This window comes from Dama dama, chromosome 9 (genome assembly GCF_033118175.1).
Source record: "Dama dama isolate Ldn47 chromosome 9, ASM3311817v1, whole genome shotgun sequence".
NCBI classification, from domain to species: Eukaryota; Metazoa; Chordata; class Mammalia; order Artiodactyla; family Cervidae; genus Dama; species Dama dama.
In genome coordinates, this window is record NC_083689.1 from 97,087,900 (window position 1) to 97,100,419 (window position 12,520).

Consider the following 12,520-nt stretch of genomic DNA (forward strand, 5'->3'; position numbering starts at 1 on the left):
CCATGGATGGAGAAGCCTGGTAGGCTGCGGTCCATGGGGTCGCGAAGAGTTGGACATGACTGAGCGACTTCACTTTCACTTTTCACTTTTATGTGTTGGAGAAGGAAATGGCAACCCACTCCAGTGTTCTTGCCTGGAGAATCCCAGGGATGGGGTCGCACAGAGTCGGACACAACTGAAGTGACTTAGCAGCAGCAAAGTTCCACGATGGGAGAAAGTGAAAGTCACTCAGTTTGTGTCCGACTCTTTGTGATCCCATGGACTATACAGTCCATGGAATTCTCTAGGCCAGGGTACTGGAGTGGGTAGCCTTTCCCTTCTCCAGGGGATCGTCCCAACCCAGGAATTGAACCCAGGTCTCCCGCATAGCAGGTGGATTCTTTACCAGTTGAGCCACAAGGAAAGCCCAAGAATACCGGAGTGGGTAGCCTATCCCTTCTCCAGGGATCTTCCCGACCCAGGAATCGAAACAGGGTCTCCTGCATTGCAGGTGGACTCTACCAACTGAGCTATCAGGGAAACCCATGATGAGAGAAACAGTTTCATAAAACTGAAAGGCTCTTAATTTAAAAGCAGCTTTACAAGGGGGAATTTATACTCTAATCCCGAGTGAATGTTGTGTTTTCATACCAGATGAGCCCTCTAATACGGCTCATCTAATGACTCAGAGGAAAAATCACATTTCTGCATTGAAGGATACTCTGCCTAAATGAAATCTCAGGTAAATAATTCAGCGCTGGGATTTATGGTTTAATCTCTGTTCATGACTTTACTATTATTTTTGGCTATATTGATTGTGTTCTATATTATTTATAGAGTAATAATCCCTTGTGCTTTTTGATGTATATTTGCAATTCCAGATAAAATAATAATGTTTAAATGATCTGAAACTATTGATCATATCTATAGTTCTACTTAGGGTAATGGGCACACATAATACACATAGCATAAATTCTATTGGACATCCTAGAATTGGACAGTCCCTGTCGAGCACTGTATTATTAATACTATAATCTCCAGAAGAAAGAAAGTAAAAACTAAACTATTAAGACCCAGCTTAGAGGGACATCACGGATTCAGGGTGGTAAGAAAACACTCTGGCATCAAGGGACAAAATGTTTGATCACTTAACACTTTCTATTCAAAGATTCATGTTCCAAAGGGGGGAAATAATGAGGAAAAATCATAAATTTCTCTATGGCACTCTGGCATCAAGGGACCAAATGTTTGATCACTTAACACTTTCTGTCCAAAGATTCATGTTTCAAAGGGGGGAAATAATGAGGAAAAATCATAAATTTCTCTATGGCATGACAATCAAACTGTCAGAATTGAAACATACAACATACCCCCATTTGTGTCAGGCTTTTCAATACTCTGTGTATATTTGTCCCTTCTCTAGCGGACCTTCCCAGCCCAGGGATCAAATCCAGATCTGCATTGCAGGCGGATTCTTCACCATCTGAGCCTCCAGGGAAGCCCTCGGGTTAACCAGACCTCCTCAAGGCAGGAGGATGGAAGCAACCTTGGAGAAAAATGATCCCTTTTTCCTGAGGCCAGCATTGTAATGTTTAAGATTAAAACTACTTTTTCATCCTGCATAGCAGGTCACACTGACCTAAAGCCTTGCTCTGTATGTGCATACCTAACCAAAACATCTCTGATGAACTTTATATATAATGTTAACTGTCAATGTGATTGATAAGTCTTTGTCTCGAAAATGTATAAAGTTGCACCTCTATCTTCTAACCAGTGGATGAACTCTCAGAGCTTCTGAGAGTCTGTCTCCCAAGTTATAACCTCTAGTTTGACTTGAATAAATTTCTTTTTTCTTCTTAGCTTAATTGCTAATTGAATTTTCATTGACACACTCCTCTAGTGCAAACCACTTACTCTAAGCTGGCAATTTAGCAATCTCATCTCTTAGGGAAAAAAAAATCTCTTCTCTATCACTTTGCTCATTTTGTATCATTTCCCTTTTCAAATTCTTATCATTCTTTAAGGCCTAATTTATACTCCCTCTTCTCCTCAAAGCCTATTTGACCCGAGGTATGTAGTAAATTCTGTACTATAAATCCCTAAGGCCAGAGCCAAGGGCCTAGACAGTACTGTATTTCTTACTGTAGTCATCTCTACCTCTCTTCCCTATATTCCAAAACTTAGTAAACTTTCAAAAACTTTTTTTGATCATAAAAATGAAGAAATGAATGAAGGAAGGCCTTCAAATATTTCAAGAGATAGGAAAAGTAGTCTTGGCACACTTGCTTCTGCTGGGATGAGTGCAAAGCCCTTAGCCGTGTCTGACTCTTTGCGAACCCAAGGACTGTAGCCCCCCGGCTCCTCTGTCCATGGGATTCTCCAGGCAAGAATCCTGGAGTGAGTTGCCATTCCCTTCTCCAAGGGAGCTTCCTGACCCAGGGATCAAACCCACGTCTCTGACATTGGCACACAGATTCCTTATCACTGAGCCACCAGGGAAGCTTCATTTTAAGATACAGTGTTCCAAAATACTGTTGAAAATTAGGGTAAAAAAACCCAGAAAACAAAACAGAGAAGCTTACAAATAGTTGCTTCTGGAGAATGTGACTGGAAGAAGGAAGGAGGAGAGAGCATTTCCATTGCTTTTCATTGTGACTTTTCTACTATAAATACTTGATTTTTCTTACCACTTGCATATATTGCTGTGGTTTTTAAAACGTGGAAGCATTCAAGCACATTCACACTCACATGTACAAGATGCATCAAATAGGCACAAGGATGGCTTCACTCCCTGGCTGCACCTAATACAGCATTTTGCCAAAATGTAAACACAGTAAGCATCTGCCAAATAATGTTGCCACCCTCACCTGTATTTTAGTAAGGCTTGGTGGTTATTTGACACTGTTACCTTCGAAAGCAAGGTAATTATGATTGCTTTATTAATACAGTAATTCAGCTAAACATGATTTAATTATGCCAAATACGTCAGCCTGTGAGTCTAAGTGTTTTCACTTACATTATCAAACAAACGCTCCTTCTTCTCTCAAAGTAATACTGTGTTCTCAGAACTTTAAGGAAAATGAATGTACACTGAAAACAACATGTTTCTCAGTACAAAAAAAAAATGATAGTGATAAAGTTTGCTACCTTTTGTATGCATCAAGTTGGCACAAATTGCTTGGAAATGTTCTAGCAAATGATAAACAGAAGTCATATTTCAGGGCTTAAGGTTATTTTTCACAAAATATAATTGTAAAGCAAAATGTTAAAGGTCAGTTAATTAGAAAAGGGACTTATCTAAGCTCTTATAGGGATACAATGCTTTGAAATGGAATTCTTCTTTCAGTCAGCTGTATTATATCTGATCATTTGGATTTGGGGGTTTTGAAGATGCAAGTTTGGTAGTAGCTTCCTTAGAATATTGGAAAGATTTAATAGGTTGTGCAAGAGAACAATATATTTTTTCAAAGTGATTTACTTAGGTGTAGGTTAAAACTTTAAAGCTGTCCAATTCATAGAACTATGTATGTGTTCAGCGATAATCTTACTGATATACAGAAAACTAGCCTAGTCATTTTGAAAGACATTTAGGAAGGAGCAGAGAGTCAAAAACACTAAGAACAAACCCACAAAAGAGAAAACGTAGGCAAGCATGTCCCACTCGGAGACTTTCAAGGACCGAGAGAAAGCTGGGTAAGCAGTATCCTGACAAGCAAAAGGACTTTTCCCCTTTGCTTCCAGTCACCTGCCTCCACTGCTGATCGTAGGAAAGATCCAGAGAAAAACAGAAGGTGGAAAAAATGAAGAAAAGAACATAAAATTATTGAAGGCAATGGAAGTTAGCTTTTTAATTATTACTAATACAAGGAGGAAAAAGAGAAGAAAAAGGTAAGTATTTCTCCTGTCAATTTTTTTAATATCAAAAAAGCATATCTGGAGCTAAAAATAAAAAGTATATTTCTCTCCAGAAGAAAAAAAGAATCCTGGATTAAAGCTAATATTGTATTTTAGTATTTCACCTTTGTTCTTTCTGTTTCCAGAACTCTTCCTCTGGGTCTTTTAGTCAATAAGTACAAGTAGAGCGGGGGGTGATAAGAGTGTGGTCCCTGAGATAATGCCTTGAACTGACATGTGACTTCCTTAGTCCTCCTTATTATCTTCAAAACAAGTGAAATTCTTATCCAAATAATGGAAAAGGTCTCTGAATATTCTTGCAGACACAGGAAATATCATTCAAGATCTGCAACTTGTAGAAAACTTTCTATTTAAAAAACGTGATTAAAGCAACCAACCAGGACAGGTTTGAAGGGAGGTCCAATTCTTTCATTTCTAACGTCCCCACAGATATAATGAAAGCTAGAATTCCAAAGCACAGTTATTCAAGTATCCAAATTATGTTTAGTAGTAGACTCCTGTAAGTTCTGATCCCTAGTTCTCAAGCCCACATGTCAAAAATCCAAGCCTATAAATCTGATTATCTTAGGTCTGGGCTGCACACTAGATGAATTGCGTCTAATTGCTTTTAGGATTGTGTGATTTACCACAGGATGTATGTTTGCCTGAAGGGCCAGCAAGCACTATGAAAAATGATCCTCTGCACTTATAACTGTCACCGCTAGGTGAAGCTACCGCTGCTTTTGGTCTCCTCTCAAGAGAATTTGTTGGTTGGCTACTGGATGACATTGATGTGAAATTTAGGGTTGTTTTGTTCTGAGAGCAAGGTGACAAGGCTATTTTGCTAATTTCAGTAAATTCAGAGGGTTAAGTATTAAAGCTCAGAGGGCTAAGTATTGAAGTACACATAAATGGCCTTAACACTAACACATGACTTCTCTGGTTGACAAATTTACTTCTAAAAAAATAAATTTTCCTACTCTACATTCCCTACTCTACACTGTCTAGTTTTATACCAATTACTGATTTCGGGGATGTATAAGCAGGGTACATCAGTGGAAAGAGAAAGCTTCTAATTTCTCTTGGATAAAACAGAGAATTTGCTTACTTAACATAATTTCCAAAGTGTAACCATAAGCCCACCCACTTTTACATAGTTTACAGATTTACTAGAGGGAACAGGTAGACTGAGAATTCCCATAAAAGAAGGGGGCAGGAGCAATCCAGCTGCAAGAAGGACTGAGAGCAGGGTGTTTGTAGCTGCAGTTGCATATGAAGGACACGGTTACCTGATTCTCTGGAGAGTTCAGAGAGAGAGCTGAAGGAGGTGATGCGTGTTGAGTTAGGAAAGACTAAACTTGAGTGGGATGAAAACTACTCAGTCTTCCGACCATCACCTTTGGGGAGCTATTACAAAGTAATCAGACATCTAGCCAGATTGAAACAGTTCTGGTAAACGAGGATGGTATCCAAGCAAAAGTTCTTGTAAGAGCCTTTCTGAGACTAAGGGAAGTTGGGGGAGCTGGTGGGGAGGGACCAAACTCCTCCCACGGAAGACAACAATAAACACCGACAAAATATATGAAAACATCTTTAAAGCATCAAGGAGTAAGAATTACCAAGCTAAGATTCACACACACGCACCCCGCACCACTTCCCCTCTGCCCCATCGCTGGCATCCAAAATAAAGCAAACTCCTTCCCATCAACCTGGGCTCTTTATCGGCCTTTGAGCGGTGAGCAGCCAGACCCCATTTTCGGTTACCCCGGGACACAGTGTGATACTTTCGGATCTTGCCTTTAAGATTTGTTCGACGGGGACGTCCCTGGTGGCAGCAGCGCATAACAATCGGCCATGGGACTTGATCCCAGGTCGGGGAAGGTCCCACGTGCAGTGGAGCTACTGAGAACCACAGCACCTGAAACCCGTGTGCCTAGAGCCCCTGCCCCCCACCACTCACTGCAACCAGAGAACACCCTCCCGCAGCCATGAAGACCAGGGGCAACCCAAAATTAATTTTCTAAAAACAGATTTGTTCGATGGGACCGAATCAGGGCTTTGCCTAGAGCTAACTGCTCCCCACTGCTGAGGCAAGGCCCCTCTGGGTACTTTACCTGCGGGCCTGCAGATCTTGAGGTTCTCCGGGTTGACGGGTGGGTGCAGGTCCTTCCACTCGCCGAGCTCTGGGCCGGAGCGGCGTCCTGAGCCGAAGCCTCTAATCTTTTTCCGGGGGCTCAGCCTCGGGCTGTTTTCCGCACGTGTTTGTTCAGCTGAGTGATCAGCTGAAGACGCAAAGGGAGCGGGGCTCCTAAGTGCTCGCTCTCTCCCTTCATGCCTCTCTTTGTCTCAGTCTTTCTCTCTCCAGCTCTGTCCTCTCTGGATTCATGCGGTGAACTCTCCTCTTCTTGGCCTCCCAGACTCAGCTGCTCTCCTTCGACCTAAAATTTCCCCCGGGCTCTGCCCCGGGCTTCCCTCTCTGCACAGCGCGAGGAACCTGTCTCGGGGCGCTCAGCTGGGACAGATGCGGCCCTGAACGCCTTTGCCTGCCTCTTTGGGGATCGCTGCCTGCACTTACCTGAAAAAGGTCTTTTATCCATTTTGGTGGTGGGGGTGAGGTGGTGTTTAAAGTGAGAGGGTAAATCCGCGTCCCTACCACTCGTTAATGGCCGGGGTAGAAGTTCTTACAGACTTTTAAGTCTTCTTAGTAATGGGAAGCCAAGCAATACTCATTTACATCAGTTGGTTTTATCAGTTGGAAGCATATAATCTTCCTTTCAAAATAAAGTATGTAACAAGCACAGAATCACTGGCTAATTTTGCAATATTGTTTCTTGTGTGAAAATGTGTCATTATTTAGATAATCTTTCACTGGAAAAAATGCCAGAAGCACCAGAAATCTTCATTTGGCTATTAAATAAAAACTTGAAATGTGGGTACAGCCACCCATTGGCATACCTGGGGCTTTGGCTCCAGGAGCCCCACAGACACCAAGATCCTGCGGTGCTCAAGTTCCTGCTATGAAATGGTATCACAAAGACCGCAGTCAGCCCCCAGTACCTGCATGCTTCGCATCCATGCCTTCACCTACCTGTGTATCATTCGGGATTCAGTCAGGTTTGCTTAATTTGTGTTCGACTTCAGCAATGCAAGATTGCTTTTATTTTTGCAACCTTCTGTTGTTACTTTTAGTAAATGTTGTGTAAGACTTACTAAAGCTCTAAATTTTTGAAAAGCTGTCTTTCTATCAGTTTACTGACCTAAAATTCTACCATTATGCTCATTTAATTTTCTGCTGAAGCTGAATTTTTAAAAAGCTATAAAAGGCTTTCACGATAAAATGCCCCACCTTGTATTTTGCATAGACCCTGGGTCTTTGTGGTATCAGAAACCTTTCTTTCTCTATTAAAAAATTTAAAACCATGTTATAGATTCTGCTATCAGTTTATTTGAAGTTGTACAGAGACATAGCAATATTTCTGTGAAGTGCTTTCAACAGAGTTTTAGAGATCCTTCTGAAAAGAAGTGAGAGGCAGAAAAGAGGAAGTGATTTTAAGACTGTAAGTTGGCGGGTGTTCAGCATGATAGCATCTAGCCTGGACAAACGCAGAGCTGTGTCCAGGGGAGGAAATTCAACGGCAGAAAGGGAGGAGGAGATTCAGGGACATTGCATTTGTCAGGAGGCCATTTATCATTTCATTTATCCTGAACTGCCCCCACCTGCAACACAGGCAGCACTAGAAAATAATCCTTAAGGCATCTGGGTGTCTGAAATAGCGCCCGGCTAGCTTCATTTGCTGATTTTTCACCTTGCAGCCCTGAAGAAGGGACAGTCTGGAAACAGGTCTAGGGAGAAAGCTGAAGATGGCTGAAGGTAACAACAAAAAGCAAATAAAAATTTGATGATAATGTGGGGCCTGGAATAAACTTTGACTAGTATCCTTAAGGATTCAGAAGATGCAGCAACATGGGAGTATTTATTCCCTTTCATTTGCCTCAAGGGCAGCACTTTACTACAACCCAACAGAATCACTGATTATTGTTATTAAGGTAGCTGATACACATCAACAAGTTTAGAGTTTATTTTATAAAACATTTATAAACTGTCTTCCACTTTACCCCAAATTGATTCCAATAGACAATACATGCATGCATGCGAGGTCACTTCAGTCTCTGACTCTGCTACCCCATGGACAGCAGCCCACCAGGCTCCTCTGTCCACAGGATTCCCCAGGCCAGAATACTGGAATGGGTTGCCATTTCCTTCTCCAAATAGACAATAATCCTATGTAATAATTAGGAAAGTACTCAAGCCTCTAATTTGGAAAAGAAATGAGTTATCTCAGAAGATGACTTTAAGTCCAATTCTCTTGATTCTAGGTCCAGTTTGTAATTTAAAACTTGGATCACTATGATTTTAAATCTATAGGGGATACCCTAAGGGGATAGAAATAGTTGTAATATTCAAGAGAAAGATTTCCATTAAAATTAATTAAAAAAAAAAAAAACTTTGAGCATTTTGAAAAATGCGTTTCACCTCTTTGGAAATTTCAGCTCATTTACTCTCACCCATTTGTTGAGGGCCTCCAAGGTGTGCGATGCTCTGAGAGGTGCTGGAGAGGGGTGCAGGCATAGTGCTTGGCCCCAGGCTTCTTCAGGAGTTGATAGTTTAAGGAAGGATGTGAAGAACAAGCATCAGAGTGTAAAGCCAGGGCCAATGGAACTGACTCAACAAGAGCCTGCAGTTAGGGACTGGAATGGAAGCATGTGTCACCTCCAAGGTGACTTCCTGGAGGAGGCATTTGCCTGGCAGTGAGAAGTTTACCCAGGGGACATTGAGAAAGACGAATTGCTCACAGTGGCAGCCTCAGTAAAGGTGAGGGAACACTGGGTTCGTGCAGAAATGGAAAGTTCCCTGGTTGGCCGGAAGCAAGGGGCATGCATAGGGCAATCTAGAAAGAAAAAACAAAAAGTATTGCAAATGCATTCACCTGTCCAGCAGATATTTACATGTGTTTCCTGAAGGTTTCATATACCAGGCTCTGCTCTAGGCTCTGGGTGTTAGGAGGCAAGCAGAGCAGACAAACCCCCTGCCAGCAAGGAGCACTTGTTGTAGTGGCATGCTCCGTCCTGTCCGACTCTTCGCGACCGTATGGTCTGTAGCTCACCAGACTCCTCTGTCCATGAGATTTACCAGGGAAGATTTCTGGAGTGGGTTGCATTTCCTCCTCCAGGGGATCTGACTGACCCAGGGACTGAACCCAGGTCTCCCATGTGTCCTGCATTGCAGGTAGATTCTTTACCGCTGAGCCACCTGGGAAGCCTATGTTCTAGGGGGGAGACGAATAAAACATATAAATCAACACATAGTTACTCAGGAATTGATAAACACTAAGGAAAAAGAGAGCAAGCTAATGGGACAGACGCTGGATGGTGGCCGGGGTGGATTGAAGATGGCTACTCTTTTTAGAGCCAAGAAGGAGAGTCCCTGAGCAAGAGACAGATCAGACCAGGAGGGAGTGGCGTGTGGATTCTATGTGGCAAGCAACCCAAAGCTTATTCTCTTATCAGGAAATAAAAGGATTAGAAACCCTTTTTGGTGAGAAATACTTTTAAATAATACACTATGAAGTCACCCGGACCCTACTCATCTTCCTCTCCTGGAACTCAGCAGCCCAATCTGACGGTCTCTTCTCTCCATTCTGCCAGCACCTCCATTCTCACGGGTGGGGAAGAGGTCTGCGCGCACACAGACACACACGACTGGGCTGGGTCTTGTGACAAAGTCACAGAACCACTCCCAGCTTGCTGCACTTTTTCATCGTCCCCCCCGCCCCCCGCCCTGCACCCACTGCAAAATGAGATTTCCAAGAACTGGCCCATAGTGCCCCCTCTTTTTCACCCCATTTACCCCCAGGCTTCCCTGTGACTCAGACGGTAAAGAATCTGCCTGCAGTGCGGGAGACCCAGGTTCGATCCCTGGGTCGGGAAGATCCCCTGGAGAAGGGAATGGCACCCCACTCCAGTACTCTGGCCTGGAGAATCTCACGGGCGAAGGAGCCCGTTGGGCTACAGTCCATGGGGTCGCAAAGAGTCGGACACGACTGAGCGACTAACACTTAGCCCAGTCACCCGTTTCCATCCACCGGCCTGCCCCATCGTACCCCTTTAACCACAGGAAATTCCCCTCTGAGGGACTCCACTGAGGCCTGTGCCTCTGGCCCTAGGTATAGGCCACCTCCCTGGTTTTGCTCCTTCTACTTTACTAGGGTTGGAATGATAAAATATAAAAAGAGAAAAGAAATGAAGCCTTGAGAGCTAAGCATGATTTAATCATGGCAGGATTTGAACATTAAACCAAAGCACAGGTTACATACAGAGATGCACCTCGGAGAAGGCATGAAAACCAGTGTGTGAAGGAGGCCTAAGGACAATAGGGGCCAAGCCTGTTACATTTCATGTGAGAAAACGTGTGTGTGTGTGTGTGTGTGTGTGTGTGTGTGTGTGTGTGTGTGTGTGTGTGTGTGTGTGGCCCTCTAAAGTACTAGGATCTAAGCAAAGCCCCAGACAGGCCTTGTAAGAGGTCCTGTGGCTTTTAGGCGGCCAGCGGGCCACGCACGGCCTCTACATGGAACTGCTTCTGTGTGTAAACAGGGGAAGAAACCATGGAAAGGCCTGGACCAGGGGCGTGGCGTGATCGAGTGAGTGAGTGAGTGTGAGTGCGTGAGAGTCGCTCAGTCGTGTCCGACTCTTGCGACCCCATGGATGGGAGCCCACCAGGCTCCTCTGCCCATGGAATTCTCCAGGCAAGAAGACTGGAGTGGGTTGCCATGCCCTTCTCCACATGGCATGAGCGAGCAGTGTCTGAGATAATCTGCTGGCCGGCACCGAACGAGTGGACTGCAAGGACTTGTCTTGAGAAGCAGCAAATCTTGTTTGAAGGCCACTGTGAGGAGTGATGAGGCCCTGGCCTGCTTTCTTGACCATGGGGAACACTTTTTTTACGTTGGATACAAAGAGATTAAGAAGGAAGAATCAACAGAACTTGGTAGCAAACGAGGGTGGAGCAGAAGCAGAACAGTGATGTGGTCCAAATCATGGATAGCGGCGGAAGGCTCCAGTCTGGGGAAAGACAATGTGTGAGTTGTTAGCAGAGCATCCGTGTCAAGGCCGTCCATCAGGCTATTGGAACTGCAGCAGCAGAACCTGGAAGGAGAGATGGGGGAGAAAAATATGGGATGGGTGAGGGTAGATGAGAAAACTCCAGAATGAACATATTCTCTGAAGGAAAGAATAAAGTGGGAAAAGAGAACAGAGGCTGTTTCTCTGTCCAGAGACAGGGGGGTGAGGAAGAGAAGACTCATGAGAGATGGAGAGATGTAAAGGTGGGAAACAGCCGCTGGATGCCCAGGAGGCAGGTAGTTTTCAGACGTAGGAAAGAGGGGTCTAGCGCCTCTGTTAAAGGCATTAAAACTGGCTGGGAGTTCTCTGTTCCAAGGGGATGGACCAAGGTCAGATTTCATGGTAATATGGCATGGAGAAATGAACTGAGAACACAGGATGAGTCCCACTCTCCTGCCCCACTCACGGCCTCATACTATTTATGTTTTGTAAACAGCGCTATCGCCGACCTTGGTAGCACTGGGCCGGCGTGCCCCTTTGGCCACGGGCCACTTTTGTCTGTCTTAGTAGATCACCATTCTTTGAAGACTCACTGTTGCTGCTGGCTACTGCTGCTGCCCGGAGAGAATAAACCTCTGTGCCGTCCCCACACCTCCTGGGTCTTCTTTCAGCTTCCCCGGTCATGCCTTATCTACCCTGGGTTCAGTTAACAGTGTGAGTGGCAAGACATACGGATACACCACGGGGAGGAATTCAATACTGTGTCTTAAAATAATGCAGCATCAAAACAAAGCAAAACTAGGTTCTGAAGGTTTTACACCTGGGGACACGGGGCTGGGGAAGATAAAACAGCAGGAGCAGCCGCCGCTGGGATGTTGGAGTCCTACCTGGCCTTGCTGTGGTCTGACTTTTACTCTGAAGTTGCTTGTTCATTGCAGTTATGCAAAGTTCTGCCGGAACAGAAAGTGAAAGCAGAAATAAGTTCCCCTCCATTCAAATCTGCAGCAACGTGGATTGAGGTAACACAGCAACATTTCTCTTGAATCTGTCTTAAAATCCTCATCTTTCAGTGAGAATAATGACCTGAACAGATGGTATAAAGCTTCTGTATTGAGGAGCTCTTGTAATCTAAGCTGGGGATCCGGGGGAGGTGGGTGTATCTGGTCCTACTGTTTCAGGACGAATGTGCAGTTAGGATGAGATTTAAGAATCCATCTGACTGACTCACTCTCTTCTGGAGATTCTCTTAGCTTTTCCCAAATGTTTGCTGCAGTTCTTGGATCTTCTATCTCCAGGTATTTTGTTCAATGCAGCAAAGCGCCATATAAGGGAAACTCCACTGACAAACGGGCCATGAGCTGTATTTCAGTCCTGATTCTGCTTCAGACTTCCTGTTTGATTCTGGGAGCGACACTCACCCTCAGTTTATTTATCTGGACACTCAGAACTCGTACTAGCCAGCCTTTAAAGTTCTTACCAGTTCTAAAGTTAAAGGCCACATGAGTAAATATTGAGGCCTTTCTCTCTT

The 12,520-nt window shown here is 44.1% G+C and overlaps 1 protein-coding gene across 1 annotated transcript in view; it reads left to right on the forward strand.

The window, feature by feature from the left end:
* Positions 1–11,909: 11,909 nt before the first annotated feature.
* ERAP2 (endoplasmic reticulum aminopeptidase 2) overlaps positions 11,910–12,520 on the forward strand; it is a 43,760-nt gene continuing 43,149 nt past the window's right edge. Inside the window, exon 1 of the mRNA XM_061152065.1 lies at positions 11,910–12,011. The gene's annotated coding sequence lies outside the window, so the exon portion shown is untranslated. The remainder of the gene's footprint in view (positions 12,012–12,520) is intronic.